The following is an 18,491-nucleotide window of genomic DNA, read 5'->3' as shown; positions in this document are numbered from 1 at the left end:
CAAGAAGTAGACTTGTTTTGCATTTTATGTTTTCTTCATGCTGGGATTTAGAGTTAATTTCTGAATTGTTGCTAGTTATTTGTTAGCTGCAAAAAAAAGGTTTTTTTTTTTGTTTTTTTTTTGTTTTTTTGCACAGATCAATTCAGTAATGTTTCTGCTACACAAAGTATTTGGGTAGAGCTCACAATTGAATTTAATATTAAGAAAACTCATTTTCAGTGTGTGGAACCCATGTCCACAATGTAATAAAGCTGAGCCGACGAAATATATTTTTTTCAGCATTTCTCTGGTGATATTCAGTCAAAGGCATCTGGGCTTGCTAATAATTTTTCAAGATTTATTTTCACTCATTGGAACAGTTTCATCATCTCCCTCATCAAAACTTTAGTTCAGTGTGTTGAGGTATTTAAAAAAAAAAAAAAAAAAAAAAAAAACCTTCTTGATTGATTAAACCCCTTACTGTCTTTCTCCATTCCTTTGCAGCTCCTCTATAAGGCAGCATCTCGTCTTAATCAAGCGGCTACTGAGAGCAAGTTTAGTCTTCATTAGAGGACACCAATGAGGCATCTGTAGGGAGATTAGACCTGGTGTGAGATGGCACTTAGTCAAACCCCCTGCTGTTCTCTTCATCAGCTTCTTTTTATGGGATGAGAGAGTGATGACAGAAGGTGCTCTTCTGGCTTAAGGCTCTACTAATTGTCCAAATAGACTGGCTGCATAACAGGGGACAGTGTGAAGATTTGACACTCCATCTTCATATGGCCTAACTACAGCTTCACCGCTGGAGCTAGTCAAGCATTTAGAGGGATGCTTTCTGTTGGCTCAGATGCCAGTGCTTATGAAACATGGAGTTTCATTTAGACAAGTATGGGCACCAACATTATATAAAGAATGAGGCTAGATCTTTTAAAGATGTGGTGCAGCTTTTATGTACCAAGCAGAGTTCTTCACACAGTGCTCTCAAAAGCTCTTTTACACTTCATTAACACTTTACACTAGCATTGTAATGATAGCTGATTCTGCTTGGTTTCAAAGCATCAGAGTTCATTCACTTCAAGGATAATCTGTTAGTGTTAATAATACACAATCTGACAATGTAACAATAATAGCAAGTGAGCCAGAAGTTGAACTTAAGCCTTATGAATTGTCTGATGAATGACATATTGTAATAGTCTACTGTTTCCCTAAATGCTACATTCCACACCAATAACAAAAAAACTCAAGCATGATTCATTGCTACCATATAAAGGATACTTTAAATTTAACAGCCAAAGACCTTATGTTTTATGTGCTCTGATTCAGTGGATTTACTACTGCAGCGTAGCTTTTGAAATTACTAAACCATTTCATTCTTTAGAATCTTTATTTTGAAATCTGTTTTTTTGAAAGGCCACATTCTGAAAGCAATGTTGAAGACAAATGTTTTTAAAATGGCAGAGAATGCTCTTGAACTAAATGTCTTTTAAGATGTTTTGTCATTTGCTAGAGTAAATGCAGGTCGGACCTATAAAATATCTATTCCTAGTTTTAAAACTAATCCATTTTATGGGTCTGTGGTGAACAATTGGACCAGATGACGTTAAAGGAGCCAGTTTATGGCAGAGCCCCTCCCTAACTGTCAAGGCAAAGAAGAGTGGGTCAATTTTGATTGGATCATGGCATGACCAACACAAACAAATTCCAAGAACAGCCATCAGATAAGCTGCTCGGACAACTTCCAGATACTTCAGAAAGTAAGGTCTTCTCATTGGTTCATGAGTGGTTTCTTAGCCATCCTAATGTTTGCCCTAGGAGGTGAGAAGAACCATACAATTTCAACAAAACCTCTCGAAGCAGCATTAACTTACCATGTGGCAAAAGCTGAAACAAAGAAGCCACAAAGACAAATCTTTACTCAAAATTTACTCCTAACATGGACACCAATTGCAACACATCCACACCATGTTTGTTCACAGAACTGTTTATGTAAATTGCAGTTGTTCAGTTAGCACAATAGTTCACATAAACTGAACTATGGTGGTATAAATTAATGCATGTGTAATATTTAATCTTTCAATATCATGTTTGGTCTCTATATCTTTAGAAAAATGCCAAGAGTATTTTTGAAGAGGTTTGGAAAAAGAACAATGAATAGACAAATCTTTAAAGACATTGTTTTAACTATGTACTTTAAAATATGCAAATGTTCCACACAGAGAAGGGAGTGTGAGCCACACTGTGTGGGCCCCCTCTGATCTCAGCAGCCAATCATAACCCTGAAACATGAAGCACCAAACTGAAATCTCCTCCTCATCAGGAAGGAATAAATCTATCCTCCGGATGACCACAACTTTGTCCTGAGTCCCTGTCCAGAAGGTCATTAACAGGATATACTGCTATAACACTTCTCCGTTCTGGTCTCACTCCATGAGAGAAAGGATAACAGATCATCAGACGTTCTTAGCATCCATCCGAGAGACAAAAGAAGATTAACCAAGTACCAAGTCTCACTACAAGAGACTATTGCAACAGCAAGTTCGGAATCCCTATACCAGGGAGATACCTACAGCGACAAGGTTTAGCTCTTGCAAGCAAACCTTCTCTTCAAGTTTCGTGCATCTGCGTGTTCCAGATGATGAATCTTGCACCGACATAAGGGTCATGTGTTCCAGATTGCAAGAAGCCTCTTGGTGCTTCCAGGAGATCAGCATTCCTCAACTACTTCATGTCCAAGGCTGTTGAAATGGAATCCAGCTCCTTCCCCACTGTAATGTGGCCCTGAGTCCCAGTGGATGATGTCGCCGTCACCGAACTCATCGATCGATCAAGAAGAACGTAAATATCACCAGGCGCAGTACTAGGGGTGGGCTTACCAGGCTTAAGCCCCGGATGTTTCAGCAAAAGCCCTGAATGTTTTTATAACCTTGTACTGATCACCGAGTTTTCATGCACGCAGTAAAAGAAAATCCTTATTAGAACCACTATTCTGCTCGCTGCGCATCAAACAGTGTTTTCACTGTTGCACTGGGGGATGCTTTTTGGTATTTCTTACAACAAGGGGGATGGCATCCCCTCGCATCCTCCTCAACTCGAGCCCTGATTATAATTGGCTTAACTAGTGTGTGTGTGTGTGTGTGTGTTATGTATCTACATGTTTGTGTATACTAAGAATAGATTATATAAAATTAATAATGTGATTGACGAATGGGTAAGGAATCTTTACTTATGATAGATAATCTTTATTAATTTATGCATTTATTTATTCTCACAAAAATAGCTTCTAAAAATTCAGTACTTGGAAAGAATTTTGGATTCACTGTCAACATAATATGAAACAGAAATGGGCTGATTTTTCTGTCATCCATGGCTGCAGCAGTGCATATGCTAAACCTTACCTGTGCTGTACATTTGTTTGTAAATCTAACATCTTGGAAAGTCTGGTATTCTCACTTTGTGATCATGCATTTTTTGTTGATGAACATGATGTAATTTGTGGATGTTCTGTAGGTAGGTTTCTAATAGGAATAACAGCTTGGTGCCATGGCTCTGGATTTGTAGGTTTTAAACATATAGCCTGTGTTCAGTGAGTTTGATTAAAAATTATAACAGCATAGAGCATATTATTAAGGAGGATTGCGGTTGATTGTCTACAGTGGTGGAATAAAGCAGTTCGTAGATCTGAAATGTTTTCAATCCAACTCATTTTATGCTCAGGCATACTTTTTATGTTTTGTATTCTTTAACAAACAATATTGAAAGGCTTTTGCTTAATTTAAAAATTGACTCTTTGCTGATATATAATTTAAACATACTTTAAAGTGCATCGCGTGTATTAATGTGCATACATGGATGTCTGTGGGCTAAGCTCCGGATGTCCACTGACCCTAGTACCGCCCCTGAATATAACTACTAAACCTCTTTCCAAAGACCTTGGCATTAGTGTATACTATCAGTTTATGATTTTCTAATGTTCTTTAGATTGCATAACCTGTGTATCAAATGTCTTGCAAATAATCTTTGAGTTATTTGTTTAAATAGAAATAAGGTTTTCACCTAATTAATTAACAGAGAAACAGCAATTTATCTTTCATAAATAATAGTCATATTTCGCCATTGCTACATCCAATTCAACCACTTACATCTTTCCGTCCTATGCATTTTATTTACCTATTCATTTATATTATTCTTTTAGCATATTATTACCATTTTTAGTTTTGTTAGTTATTCTTTTTATATTTTTGTAAATAAAAATAATTGTATTAAAACTGTGTGTTCCTTGTTTTGATGATACAGAAGAGCTCTAAAGGGTTAGGCCAAATCTCATGAATCCTTCAGATTAATCAGATGATCAGCTCCCTCCAATTTACATATTTCTAATTTATTGAATGGTCCATTTGGATGTACTGTTAAGGTGAAACTCTTCAGCTGGTGCCCTGAGGATGGAGAAAGGGGTTGTCTGATATTAATATACACACACACATTCACACCTTAAGTGACGTGTGATAAACAAATCACCACATACATAGGTGTCTTGTGTGAGGCCCAGTTCATTTCAGTTGGTTCCAGTGTGATTCTCACTACAGATCTATAATTGAATCACAGAAACATTTGATAGCATGCTTGTCATTCAGTTCAGTGAACCACTCAGTGCACAATCATCTGCTCTGTAAAGAAACACTCTTGTCACCGAACTGGTTTTATTTATAAGTTGAGTGACTTTTTATTTCCTTTTTTTAAGTTCCTCACTTATTATTTAAGTGTATGACATTAAAAGGATAGTTAACCCAAAAATTCTGTCATCGTTTACTCACTTTTCTGTCTTTTGTGGAACACAAAAAGAGATCACAATTAACTTTTATTTCATTTTTCTTTCCATACAATGAAAGTAAATGGTGACTGAGACATCTCCTTTGTGTCTCCAAAAAGGGTTTGGGACAACAGGAGTTTGAGTGAATGATGACAGAATTAAATTTTTTTGGGTGAACTATCCCTTAGAACTATCCCAAGTACTTCTAAACAGAACCATTATCAGACAAAATAATAATAGTTTTAAAAAATCACTTTAAAAATAATAATAAAGGTCAAACAAGACTTTCTAGTTCAATTGCAAGCACCTTTTTATTTCCAGAAATGCAAGTGCTTGAGACGTGTGACCAGTCATTTGAATAAACTATTTGGTTACACATCAAAAGCACATCTATTTTGTTACAATCACATCTTTTTTGCTATTTCCTGCCCACAGACTCCACTCTCCTATTCTTCTTTATCAAATTGTTCCAGACACTCATTGTGAGCTGTTGGTGGTGCAGACATCTGATTGTGTACCATTCTCTTCAGTGGAAGAACGATGCAGCTTCCAACCTGGTGAGTCACTCTTCTTTTTCTAATTCTCTTTGAAAGTGAGTTTTGCATTAAAATTGAATAGAGACAAGGGGCAAGAAAGAACCACAATAACAAAAGCACCAACGGATTTGTGATGAAACTTAGAGGTTTGGCACACTGGGTGTCTTTATTGGATGTTTAGAGTGAAGAAAAAGGGAAATGTCTGCTGATTAGAGGAAGCACCTGGGTAAAAAAGGAAAAAAAGCTGCTGATGTTCCTGTTGCCATGGTGACTGGAATAATCAAACAAAGTGCATTTGCCCTTTTCCTTTCTAGAAAATGTATGAACTCTGCTATTCTACTGTTTATTTTTCCTTCAGTCCAGTTTGGTTCCTGATTTTGCCTCCCTTCTTCTTGCTTTACTTTTCCACACAAGTTCAAAAGATGTTTAAAGGGTTAGTTCAGCCAAACATTTAAATTTGTCATCATCTACTCACCCTCATATCATTCCAATTCAGTATTATTGTCTTTCTTCTAAGAGAAAAAAAGAGATCTTAGGAAAGAGGTCCGAGCAGCTCTTTTACATACAGTGCACTGAAAACCCTATATGCAAGTAGACTTTAGTGATGTCCGATTTTTGAGCGAAATTTACTTTTTAGCCAATTCTCAGCAAGTAACCAGTCGAGCCGATTCACATAGTTAAACTGAATCAAACTTTTGTTCTGGGCTGATGATGCAAGACGCACAGCTGAAGTACTTGTACTGGCTACACAGCACGTCGAACTGTCCGACTCAAAAAGAACTGAATGAGCCAGTCCCACTAACTGTCGAAGTTTGCCGAGGATTACGGAGGACTTGCTATGTGTCGAGACGTTCATGGCAGTAGCCGAATAAAACATTTATAAACCTATAGATGTTTGTTTCTGTGTTATTTCTGAATTATTAAAAAAATATTTGCAAATGAAGTCTCAAGACTTAAATAGGCATTTTTACGTGATGATGTTACTCATACAAATTATTAATAATATATTCCTTTTCCAGTTTTGTTTGTATTTTTTTTATTAGACTTAATGAATATTGTAGCTAACTGTGAATCTAAATTTCTTTAACATATGTATCAGCAACCAAATACTAAAACGGCACTAAATGCAGATGACTAGTAGCTTGAGACCGAGTTCGAAATGAACAAGTTGGACTCATACAGGCTAGGTGGCTCTTATGAGTTACTAGACCATTTATTGAACCAAAGAACCTGTTTGAAATGAATGAATCAAACCTACAGGCAAAATCGAAATTCAGCTTTTCGGTCATGTCCGAATAAAAAAGAACAGAATGAGCTGATCCAAATAACTGTCGAAATTTGCCGTAGATTACCGAGGAGCTGCTGATACTATGAGGATGCGTGTACAAAGGACTTGAGCAAGCCTGAGACGAAATACGTTTTTTTTTAATAACAAACAAAATATTCTGGAAATATGCTTATGAATAGTTTTATTAAATAACATTTTCATTAAAACATGCAAAAACTTTTCAGTCAAGTGTAGTGTAAGTAATTTTACTATTTTTTATTGTGCATGCATATTATATTTTAAGATGTTATAAGCTGAATAATGGTTTCTATTGAGTTTATTAAGACAAGTTTATTACCTTTATATGCTTTAGACATGTAGAACATATCCGCATTTGTGTCTGTATTGGGTGCTTTAGGTGCAAAACTTTGATTAATGAAACTTATCCAAGATATAATCAATATTTACCAGTCATAGGTTGACATGCAGGATTACTGAATGAAACACTAATGACAATAAACAGCCTTATTATTATAAATTAATCGAATAAGAGGTAATAATCAACAATAAACTAATTATTACCTTAACTCTGATTTGCTGTTTAAATATTGTTGTTTCTACTAATTTTTCTTGAATTGACTCAAATTTAGTTCACACAATACACAGCTCATATAAAGAAGATTGTAACAGATTTCAGGTCAATCATTAAATAAACTTAACCAAACTTCAACTTGACCAAAGGGGACACAGATCACCCTATAGGTATCATCACACAAAACAAGTATTTGCAACAAAACAACATAAATAGTACTACAAAAGAGCTAAAACCTCTATGAATTCTTAATAACAACTATTTAATTGTCCCCATAAGTTCCCTTTGACCAAGGAAACATAAATAATTAAGTGCAAGGGGTTATGGGTATTCCCCTTAGCCTAAATTTTGTGTTTTTGAGTTATTAGCACAAAAAAATCTAAAAAGTCTATAGATTTTTAAAATAAATAGATTCAAGGAACTTTGAGGAAATTTGAGTTCTGAGCCCAAAACTTGACATTTCAAGTAATGTGTAATTAGGACAACTTAATTTTTACAACAATGACAACATTTTACAGTGCAGATCTTGATTTTAAATGCCAATCACTTTAAAATCATCATTAAAACATCATAAAAAGAGTCCATATGATAGGGGCGCTGTACTTCATGTCTTCTGTCACGTGACAATATCAGCCTGCCTTGGTGTTTTGTGTACCCCCATTTTGTTAGAGCACGGGTCCTGTTGTATGGGACAAGTAATTTGAAGAAGTGTGGTTACCTTCTAGTGCACCTTTGCCTTTGCCTGTGATCATTGCCCAGTTCCCTTGGAGGAGGATTCCTCGTTTCCGCCCGTGTGTCAGGGGAAACCATTGCCTGGGCTTGACTTAGTTTTGGTTGAGAAGAACTTTTGTGTTCATTAATAAACTCATTGAATGGTTTCCTCTGCTCTTGGGTCCTGTCTCTCACCCACATTGACAGTCTTTTGAAGCCTTATGGCATCTTTGGACACACCTCTTCAGTTTTGACATCGTACCAAAAGCTCTTGGTTTGCGTGTTTAAAATTGTGACCACAAATAATATTTGAGAGCAAGACACAGAGGAAGATTATCAGTGAATGCGAATGGTCTAACATTGAAAACTACATTCCAAAATAACTTATATTAACTTATAATATAGTGCAACAGCAGTCCTATGGACTAATTACCAGTTTAGCATTTAAAATCCTTATCCACTTTTGTTGTATGAAACCAAAACACTCTTACAGCGAAATCGTCAGGATTGGTACAACTTTTCTAAATTTGGCTAAATCGTATGATATTGTGCGACTGCACTCATTTGAATTCCTACGAATTTCACTACAGTCAATGACGTCGCTGGACATCGTCTCCATCTAATACGCGACAATTACTTGCTTCTGTCATACACAACAGCTTTCTATCATGTTTACACACTCTACTGATTGGTTAAGTTTAGATAAGGGGTTTGGGTAAGGGCATAATATTAATAAGTATGTCTGTAGTGAATTTGGTAGTCTAAATGTACACGGGATGGGTTAAAGTGCTCGCGTAACTCCACCATTATATGTAGGAAAACAGTATGTGTGAGCTAGGAATTAATTTAAACTGTTCTTATACTACATAATTATGTAAGGAAATTTATAATGGAATTAGTCACGTTCGACAACCATTATAAATTAGATAAATGACAAATAACTAGATTATTTGTCTGAATAAAATTTTCTACCATTAAAATTGTAATACAACATCTTGTTGTATCCGCTCACAATTTCTACTGTAAGGAATTATGCATTCTGTACATTTAAGAGGGTTAACTCAGTGAAGGTACAACGTTCATGGATTCCTTCACGTTTCCTGATTTGGCCGCGGATTTATGCATTTAAGGTCACAAGGTCTTACTTGGCCATTTGGTCTTCCAGAGGGTTTAAGTTTGTGGAACAAAGAAGGGTTGTCCATATGGGTTAGCTCTGTCATTACAAACCCTAGTTTGAGATTAAGCAGGAATGGTGGAGACAGTCTCCTTCAGCAATTTAGGTGCCATGGATTCGTTTTTAATGACTCTCTAATGGCTTGGTGGGGGATCTCTCTGATCTGTGGAATGTGGTGTTGTGTTCATTTGATGGCTTCATTCGTGGATAATCCTACATGTCCTTAATGCCTCATGCACGGAACTCATGCTTACTTCTGCATTACACATCCAGGAATTTGCACGTGATGAAGTCGTACGAGTTTATGTGAACAACATTGTGCGAGACCATACGAAATAGCTAACTCGTAAATTATGTAAAAAATGTTATGAGATCGGGTTGTATGAAACATAGCTGATTAGATATTCTGCCTAAGATCTTCTTTTGTGTTTCATGGAAGAAAGAATATAATACTGGGTTGGACTGGCATGGAGGTGAGTAAAGGAACTCTTCCTTAAAGGAAAAGAATGTTTTGGAGTTAGTCTTTAAAACTCAAATCCCACAAAACACTGTACAGCTGTTTTTGACCTGAAATGCACTAGCACATGCATTTGCATCTGAAATATAAATCCTGCCACACACAAGCACAAATGATTAATGATTAGCATTAGTAGAATTGTGATATGCTTCCTCACTGTTACAATTAGTTTGTTACATTTATAAATTCATGTGTGTGTGTTTCAAACCTGTTATTATCATTTTGCCTCATTGTCAGGGCATAAATGGGTTCAGTGACTTTTAATAACAGCCGTATGTGTCATGTGAATAATGATATAAGCAAATGTCTTCATCAAGTCCCTAAACCAATCACTGCAACACAACAGAAGCCAAAGCCTCATTTAACAGGAGTTGGTCTTTATTATAAAGTTTAATTATAAAAACACATGCTTGGCTGCAAATAATAATATTTTACTGCCTGATAACCCCCATTTCTTTAAATATGAAAGTTCATTGTTTATTAAAAGTAAACTATAACAAGTTGGTATGACGCAGGTGAAATGTGTCAGGTGAAAGATGTGGCTGACTAGTTATACTGTCAACTTCTAAATTAAAAAGGTGAGATAGATGACTTCTCATTAAAGACAATAAATACTTGATAACAGGAGTATTGCTACACAACATGCATAATCTTTTTAGTCAGTTGAGCTGGACTAGTTTTTTACAGCACCTATGAAAATTGTGGCTTAAATGTTTTGGAAACATTGGAAACATTTAGTTCATGAATTTGCCTGCATACTGTTTGATCCAACATCACAGAGTTCCTCTAATTAGTGCAGCTTACTATAATCGCTCTACAATGGGTGGCACAGAGAATGTACATGATTAATTGAGTAATTATGTTTTAGTCTCTGGGAGGTTTCTCTTTGAAAATAAAATTCCCCTTTTGTGGTGATGACCATAGAAGGATTTCATTTTATGAGTTGTTGTACATTTTTGTTCTTTGATCTTACTTTGACCAAATTCCCCTGTCAGAAAAAAATAATTTCAAGTATAACTATGTCCTTAATAAGCAATCAGATCTCTGAGTGTTTCAAAGAGCTTTCTAAGAGCTAGAGACTTTGACAGGCGATATAAAGACCAGATGATAACTTTAAAAAAGCTGACCCCAAACACAAGAGTATTTATCAGGTTCATTAAGAAAAGTAAAGTGGTCTGCTTACTCTGTTACTAATTTGTCAAACTCACTCAGCTGACTTCTTTGAAAACATAAACATAAACACACAGTCTCCATCTGCCATAGTTTTTCTATTGACCCGTTTCATGTGACATCACCGTATGCCCGCTCTGCCATGTTTGTGACCAAAATTACATCTACCTTCAGTGTGCTGTGTTGGGATGGGACAAAAGTAGGCAAAACTTTCATTTCTACAGTTTTTATTAATCTCGAAAAAGTGATACTGCTGTTTACTTATCAGAGCCAGAACTTGAATTCTGTTAATCCATTAAATATTTCAAGTGACACTGCTTCATTTAGCCAAAGTCAAGCAGCGGATAAGGGGGTGATCAGGGATGAAACACTTGTTGGTTTTTGCTCATTTGCATATTGTAATAAAAACAACCTGGTCTCATAGTGAAAACATGACTCTATATAAATTTTGGCAAAACTTGTTATACATCTCTCCAGGTACAATTCCCTGCAGTTTCCAGGTGAAATGAAGACTAAAGGTGCTACAACAACTTTTGATTCACTTTCACTCAAATCATGACTTTAATGACTGATAAATACTTATTATCTCTCTATTACTCAGACCCTGATATTGTAACGATGCTGGCAGTGCTGGCAATGGCAATGATGATGATGAAGACGTGAAGATGAAGAACCCAAGTGCAGTGTATTTACAAACGTGATAACCAATAACCCTAACTTAAAACTTGACATAAACATAACATGGCTTGACTTGGCTAGAACAAAACACATCCACATACATTCACATTCAATACTTGACAAAGACACAATGGAAAACATGAGGCTTAAATAAATGGACATGGGGGAACATAAACCAATGAACAAACAGAACTGATAACAAGATAATTAAACAATAAACCAATGAAAACATGACACATGAACATGGAGGGAAAACATGAAATCACATGACAAGGGAACAGAAACTAAACTTTTCAAAATAAAAGACATGAAATCAACAGAATATACATGACATATCCCCCCCACTAAGGGGCGGCTCCTGACGCCCCAACACATAAACAAAACATGTAAAACATGACATAAATTCAAAGTTCTGTAGGGAGCTGGGGGGTGGGGGGGGGGTGTTTCTTGAGGCGTGGGGCGTGGCGAGAAAGGGCGAGGGGCATGGGACCAGGGCAAAGTCCGTGGGGGGTGGAGCCATGAGAGGCTCGAGGGGCGAAGCCATGGAAGGCGGAGCCGTGAGAGGCTCAAAGGGCGGAGCCATGGAACTTGGTGCCCGGAGAGTAGCCGAAGACTTGAAGGGCCAGGGTGGAGCCGATGGCAGGAGGATTGGAGAGCCAAAGCAGAGCCAGGTGACCGACAGACCAAGGAGGAGCCGGAGGGATGAGGGACCCCAGCAAAGCCGACAGGCTGAAGGACCGCAGTAGAGCCGAGGGAACGCAGAGCTGAGGCAATGTCGAGGGACTGACAGGCCAAGGTGAATTCCAGGGCTTGGAGGGTCCAGGCGGAGTCGGAGGGCCGAAAGTTCCCCTTGCCTGCTCAGGAGAACTAAGAGTGGGTATAAGGGTGGGAACCATCTCCAGGTCCAACTGCTCAGGTGTGGCTGTGACGTGGCATGGAGCAGGCTGAGGCGTTGCTGTGACATGGCATGGAGCAGGCTGAGGCGTTGCTGTGACGTGGCATGGAGCAAAAGATCGCGCTAGCTCAGCGACCATGACTAGGAACTCTGGTTTGGCGGCTGTCATGTCGTGGAACTCTGGCTCGGCGGCGGCCATGTCGTGGCCAAATGTGAAACATAAAACATAAACATGAACATGAACTTGACTATGACTAGACTTAAAACTTGACTTGACATAAACATAACATGGCTTGACTTGGCTAGAACAAAACACATCCACATACATTCACATTCAATACTTGACAAAGACACAATGGAAAACATGAGGCTTAAATACATGGAAATGGGGTAACATAAACCAATGAACAAACAGAACTGATAACAAGATAATTAAACAATAAACCAATGAAAACATGACACATGAACATGGAGGGAAAACATGAAAATCACATGACAAGGGAACAGGAACTAAACTTTTCAAAATAAAAGACATGAATCAACAGAATACACATAACAGCTATGATAACAACACACTTTTACTCGCATCTTTTTTTAACGCATCTTTTGAAAAAACGATACATTTTAACACTTGTATTACAGACCCACCTACATATATAAACTTATTCCATCACATATAGCTTGCACAGTAGCTCACCTGATAGAGCGTTGGACTTACAGCTGGAGGACCATGGTGCAGGTCCAGCCATGAGCTCAAGCTGACACGTGACATTACAGAGTCATAAAAAATAATAAAAAACACTACAATGTAAATACAATATACAGTATATTATGTTTTTAATGTGTATATACTAATGTTAGACAATAAACAACATATCATAAATTATAAAGCACAGAGTGTATCCACACGACCAGTCTACAATGTAAAAGGTTTAGATATATGCGCTAATGTTAAGTTAAACAGATAAAAGCAGTTCTTGCTTTTTTTTCATACTGTCGTGATCAACACAGATGTTTTGTAATATTGTGACCAAATCAGAGATGAACCCCCCCAACAAAAACACTTGTGACTTCTGAATGTGATATGTTTACGGTGATGTACCAGTAGGCATGTGTACTCGCCTGTGTACAGAGATGAATAGTGGATAAAATACACTTATATATATACACACACAAATATATGAATATCATGACTCTTTGTGCCCATCAAAATCTAAATATGCATGGTCACTAAAAGCATCATGCCCACTTAAAGGAATAGTTCACCCAAAAATGAAAATTTGCTGATAATTTACCCACCCTCAGGCCATCCAAAATGTTTCTGAGTTTCTTTCTTCATCAAAACAGAATTTAAGACTTTTAGGTTCCCTATCTGTCACTCACTCAATGTTGTGTCGATGTAGTGACACTAGGGGTCACTCTTGGGAGCCCGAGACACCTCTGGTCTTTGATAAAAGGCCAATAAAAATTGGCGAGTGGTATTTGCATGCCACTCCCCCGGACATACGGGTATAAAAGTTGCTGGTATGCAACCACTCATTCAGATTTTCTCTTCGGAGCCGAATGGTCATGCTCATTGAGCTGAATTCTACTGTTCATTCACCTCTGCTGGATCTGATGGCGCATTTCAGCGGCTTCTCCCTCCTCTGCACTAGTGCACTGCAGAGAATGCCCCTGGGTGCTTCGGCAGAAAACAAGAGAGTATATTTTCTGAAAGAGCTTTTTTCCTCTAAAAGAGTATACATTTCTCTAAAAGAGCGGCACACACAGAACGTCTTTTTAAAGATGCCTTTTCGATTGTGTGTTATTCATGGTTGCGGTCGTTATCTCTCAACTTCGGATGGTCATGATCGCTGTCATTCATGTCTGGGCGCGACCCACACGGAGGCAGCGTTTGTGGATGGTTCATGTTCTCATTGCGAGAACATGACCATGGCAATGTTGTGGCAATGTTTCGTAAGAAAGCAAGCCACCCCAGCGGCTCCCCGCCTCGGTCCTTCTACCTACGGGTATGAGGCCAGCGCGGCAAGCACTGGGGGCGATTTGGGGACCCCAATGGGATCGTCTCCGCCAGGTATCCCCCCGTGGACCTCCCATTCCCCAGCACGCTCGTCTGCCCCAATCGGGCTTCCGGATGAGTTCGCCGGCTCGTCTTACAGCGAGTCTGGCTTGTTGTTCGGAGCCCGCGAAGATGATGAGCTCTCGAGCTCAGCATCGGAGAGCGGGCTTATCCAGTCAGACGCAGAAGCCTCAGCTGGGCTTCCCCCCTCGGGGACGATTGCACAGTCACAGGCCGATGCCAAAATGGCGGACATGCTTTCCCGGGCGGCCGCGAGCGTCGGGTTAGAGTGGAACCCTCCGCTCTGCCCTGAACCCTCGCGGCTTGATGATTGGTTCCTGGGCTCGCGGCGCCGCTCAAAGCAGCCACGCCCCGCTCCAGTGCCATTCTTCCCGGAAGTGCACGAGGAGCTTACGAAATCGTGGGAGGCACCTTTTACTGCCCGGCCCCGATTCCGCAGTTCCCCCGCTCTCACTACCCTCGATGGTGGGGCGGCCAGGGGCTATACGGTGATTCCCCTGGTGGATAAGGCACTCGCGGTGCACCTATGCCCGCAGCTTATATACTTTTTAACTACAAATATTTGCTTCCATACATCTCTGTGATGTGCGCGCATGAGAGGGATGATGTAAGCTGGTAAGGTCGTGCGTCACATGGAGGAGGATTCAGGAAGTGCGTCATTGTTTACAAGAGAAACTTGTGCCGTTCACAAACCAAAACAGTCCAAAACAATTTAAAAACAATATAAAATAAATAAATAAATAAATAAATAAATAAAAACATTTCCAAATAATAATAAAAAAAATAAAAACAATGTAAACAATGACACGCTTCCTGACTCCTCCTCCACCAAGTACGGTTTTAGGATGATGCACTCTACAGAGACAATAATATTGTTTTGAACAGATCATATAAGAAAAGAAATGGATAAAGGCAAATTAAGCGGGTTGGTGTTGCTTGATTTGCAAAAGGCATTTGATACAATTGATCACAGTATTCTGCTTCAAAAAGTAAAAGCAATGGGGTTTAGTGATAAGGCCTGTGAATGGATCAAATCTTACCTCGTATATAGGTGTCAAATAGTGGATTTAAATGGGATGTTTTCTGATTGTTTGCCCATTTCATGTGGAGTTCCGCATGGGAGTGTTTTAGGTCCATTCTTTTTTTTATTGTATATTAATGATTTAAAAATGGTCTAACGAATTTTTTTATATGCAGATGATGCAGCAATAATTGTTTCTCATGAGAGGAAAGAAAATGTTGAAACTGAGTTAAGGAGAGAGATTGAAAGGGTCTCCAAATGGTTTATTCATAATAAACTTTCTTTACACTTGGGGAAAACTGAAGCTATATTATTTGGTTCGGCTGCTAAATTGAATAAAAACTCCAGATTAGAGGTAAAAGTTGGAGATATGATCATTACACCTAAACAAGAAGTTAAGTACCTGGAATGTGTATTAGATAATACATTGACAGGAGAAAATATGGGGCTGTTTTAGTTAATTCAAAAATATGTAATAGGATAACATTTTTAGTAAGACATGTGGCTTTTTTAGATACTCAAACATTGAAAATGTTAGCTGGAGCATTAGTGCAGTCACACTATGATTATGCTGCAACATTTTGGTTTAGTGGTAGTATAAAACGAACCAAAAATAAAGTGCAGACTGCTCAAAATAAGTTATGCAGGGTTATATTGAAAGTACATCCACAGTTGCATCTGAACGATGATCATTTTAGGGAACTTAGTTTTATAAAAGTTGAAAAAAGGGTAACTTTTGTTAAACTGGTGTTGGCGTTTAAAATAATAAAGAAAGGTGCTCCAAGGTACCTGACAGAGTATTATGTACTTGTGAGAGATGTGCATATTCATTCTACAAGGGGGAGAAGCACTGATATTTATCCTTGTAGATTTAAGAATTTAATGGGGAAGAATTATTTTTTATATACTAGTTCTATAGCCTGGAATGATTTACCTTGTTGTATAAAGCAGATAAAAGTTACAATTATTTTTAGAAAGGAAGTTAATTTTATTTTATTTATTTATTTATTTATTTTTTTTCATTAATTTAAAGGTGATTTAGTGTGAGATGCTGAACTTGAGGGTGATTTCTCTCCATAAATGATCTGTTTCTTCCATTTTGGAAACATAGAGGACCACAATGGAAATAAGCCTTTGGCTTTTTTGTGTATATTATCCTCGACAGTTTTGAAATGTTGTATGATCTATCCTTATACAATTTTTTTTACATCTTGACTAAAAAAGCAATCAATCAATACATCTTGGATGGCCTGAGGGTGAGTAAATTATCAGCAAATTTTCATTTTTGGGTGAACTATTCCTTTAAAGCTACACTAAGTAACTTTTGTCCCTCTAACGGTTGGAGCATAGAACTGCAAGTTACTTTCGGAGGAACATTGTTTTGGTAATTACGTGAGCTGGGCATCGGCTCTGCTCTTCTCAGATTAATCTGATGGTTTTAGGAGTACCGGTGTAACCATGGTTACAGGTGATCAACTTATCAGAGCGAATGTCACTAACAATATCAAATCTCGCCCCCTCCCCTCAAAAAATAAAATAAATAAATAACGAAATAAAGAAAGAAAAAGATGGATACCCAAAAAATACATCTTATGAGCAGGTAAGCAGCATATCTTTTGCTGTTGTTTTGACTTAATGAAAACAATTGTTTCAAAATAAATAACGTTACAAAAGTTAGGCAATGCTGACATAAGACAATGATTGCTAGTCATATCAGATAAAGTCAAATGGAGGAAACTATTATAACTTAGCAGGCAAATAGACTAAGGTAGTAACTGGTTTAGAGATTGCCATTGTTACCAGCATAAAGTTTAAATTTTCTACTGTCCTTCCTCGAAAATTAAATCAAGCACTGCAGTATTACAATCCATAATAAAATGCCCCATTAGAGTGGCTAACATTATCTATCGAACTAGCACGCTAAGAGAGCTTATTGGCTAACTATTGGTCCAATAAAATATCTTACCTGTCAAGCAAGTAAAAGCCATCTCTGGGTCAGTTTTAAATCCTTTCAGGTCTCAGAATTGTCGCCACCTCTGAAAAGTCAAGCCGATGTTGAATGGGGTTTTATTTTGGGCTCTCTTGCTTTTACTTTTTGCGGGTGATTCCCCAGAGGGTTGCCTTTTGGAACAATCCATGGTTAATGTTGCTCATTTTTTTGTGGCTACAAGCTTTCAGCTTCAAACTACTACCAAACCTATCACCACACATATACTCTTTATTTATGGACATGACGTAAACAAGCACGGACGAATGAAGTATGCAATTAAAAAAATAAATAAATGTCTAAAATGCTGTTGAAATCAAGCATTAATTTGTCAAAATGTGATCAGTCCAGTTGAATTTAATAAAAACTGTATTACTAGACTATCCCGTTTTAAACTTATACAAAGTTTTACTTTGGTCATTTTTTTTTTTTTTTTTTTTATCTCTCCAGGGCACCAAGTGAGCCCAGATTGCCATTGGTACCCCCTCAGAAAAAAAAGGGTACATGACTCCATTCATGGGTTTGTTTAAAATCTAACATGTAACTTGAAATCTAACATGTAACAAGCATTCATCTCCTTAATAGTCTTCTATATATTGCAATGCCCTTGCTATGCTACTGTGACAATGAAAGAGTGAGAATCAACAGGCAGAATTAGAGGGAGCAGGTCGAAAGTGATCATTCAGTTCAGTTCAGCTCAGCTTATGTTTATGTCTTTTGATAGAGATTTAGTTTGTCACAGACATGTTCTTTAAGAAAGCTGAACAATAGCTGTGCATTTTCTGTGTGTGAGAGAGAAGACAAACTGCATAAAGTGTAGCAATGAAGTTTGTGATTTCATTACAGTCTGCTTATTAGTGCATTACTCTGCTAACTTCTGTGTTTAAAAATCATCAGAATAAATTTTGATCAAAAACATGACTTTCTGAGCAATCACAATAATCAAATGACATTATAAAGTCTGTTGCCTATTGGACCAGCTTTGTCTACTAAAAGTCTAACCTTTCGAAGTAACTCTCACATGCTGAGAGGCCGTTACATGTGCTGCACAAAAACCCTCCTCAAACAAAAACAATA

General features: G+C 37.7%; 1 long non-coding RNA gene across 1 annotated transcript in view; it reads left to right on the top strand.

Annotated features, from left to right (window-relative positions):
* The first annotated feature begins 2,223 nt into the window (after positions 1-2,223).
* The window catches only part of LOC127411179 (uncharacterized), a 29,036-nt gene continuing 12,768 nt past the window's right edge, over positions 2,224-18,491 (top strand). Inside the window, exons 1-2 of the long non-coding RNA XR_007892230.1 lie at positions 2,224-2,814; positions 5,222-5,343. This is a non-coding gene — a long non-coding RNA (uncharacterized LOC127411179). The remainder of the gene's footprint in view (positions 2,815-5,221; positions 5,344-18,491) is intronic.

Source organism: Myxocyprinus asiaticus, chromosome 20 (genome assembly GCF_019703515.2).
Source record: "Myxocyprinus asiaticus isolate MX2 ecotype Aquarium Trade chromosome 20, UBuf_Myxa_2, whole genome shotgun sequence".
Classification (NCBI taxonomy): domain Eukaryota; kingdom Metazoa; phylum Chordata; class Actinopteri; order Cypriniformes; family Catostomidae; genus Myxocyprinus; species Myxocyprinus asiaticus.
The sequence above is the reverse complement of the archived record's forward strand: the minus strand, read 5'-3'. Positions and strand labels throughout refer to the sequence as shown.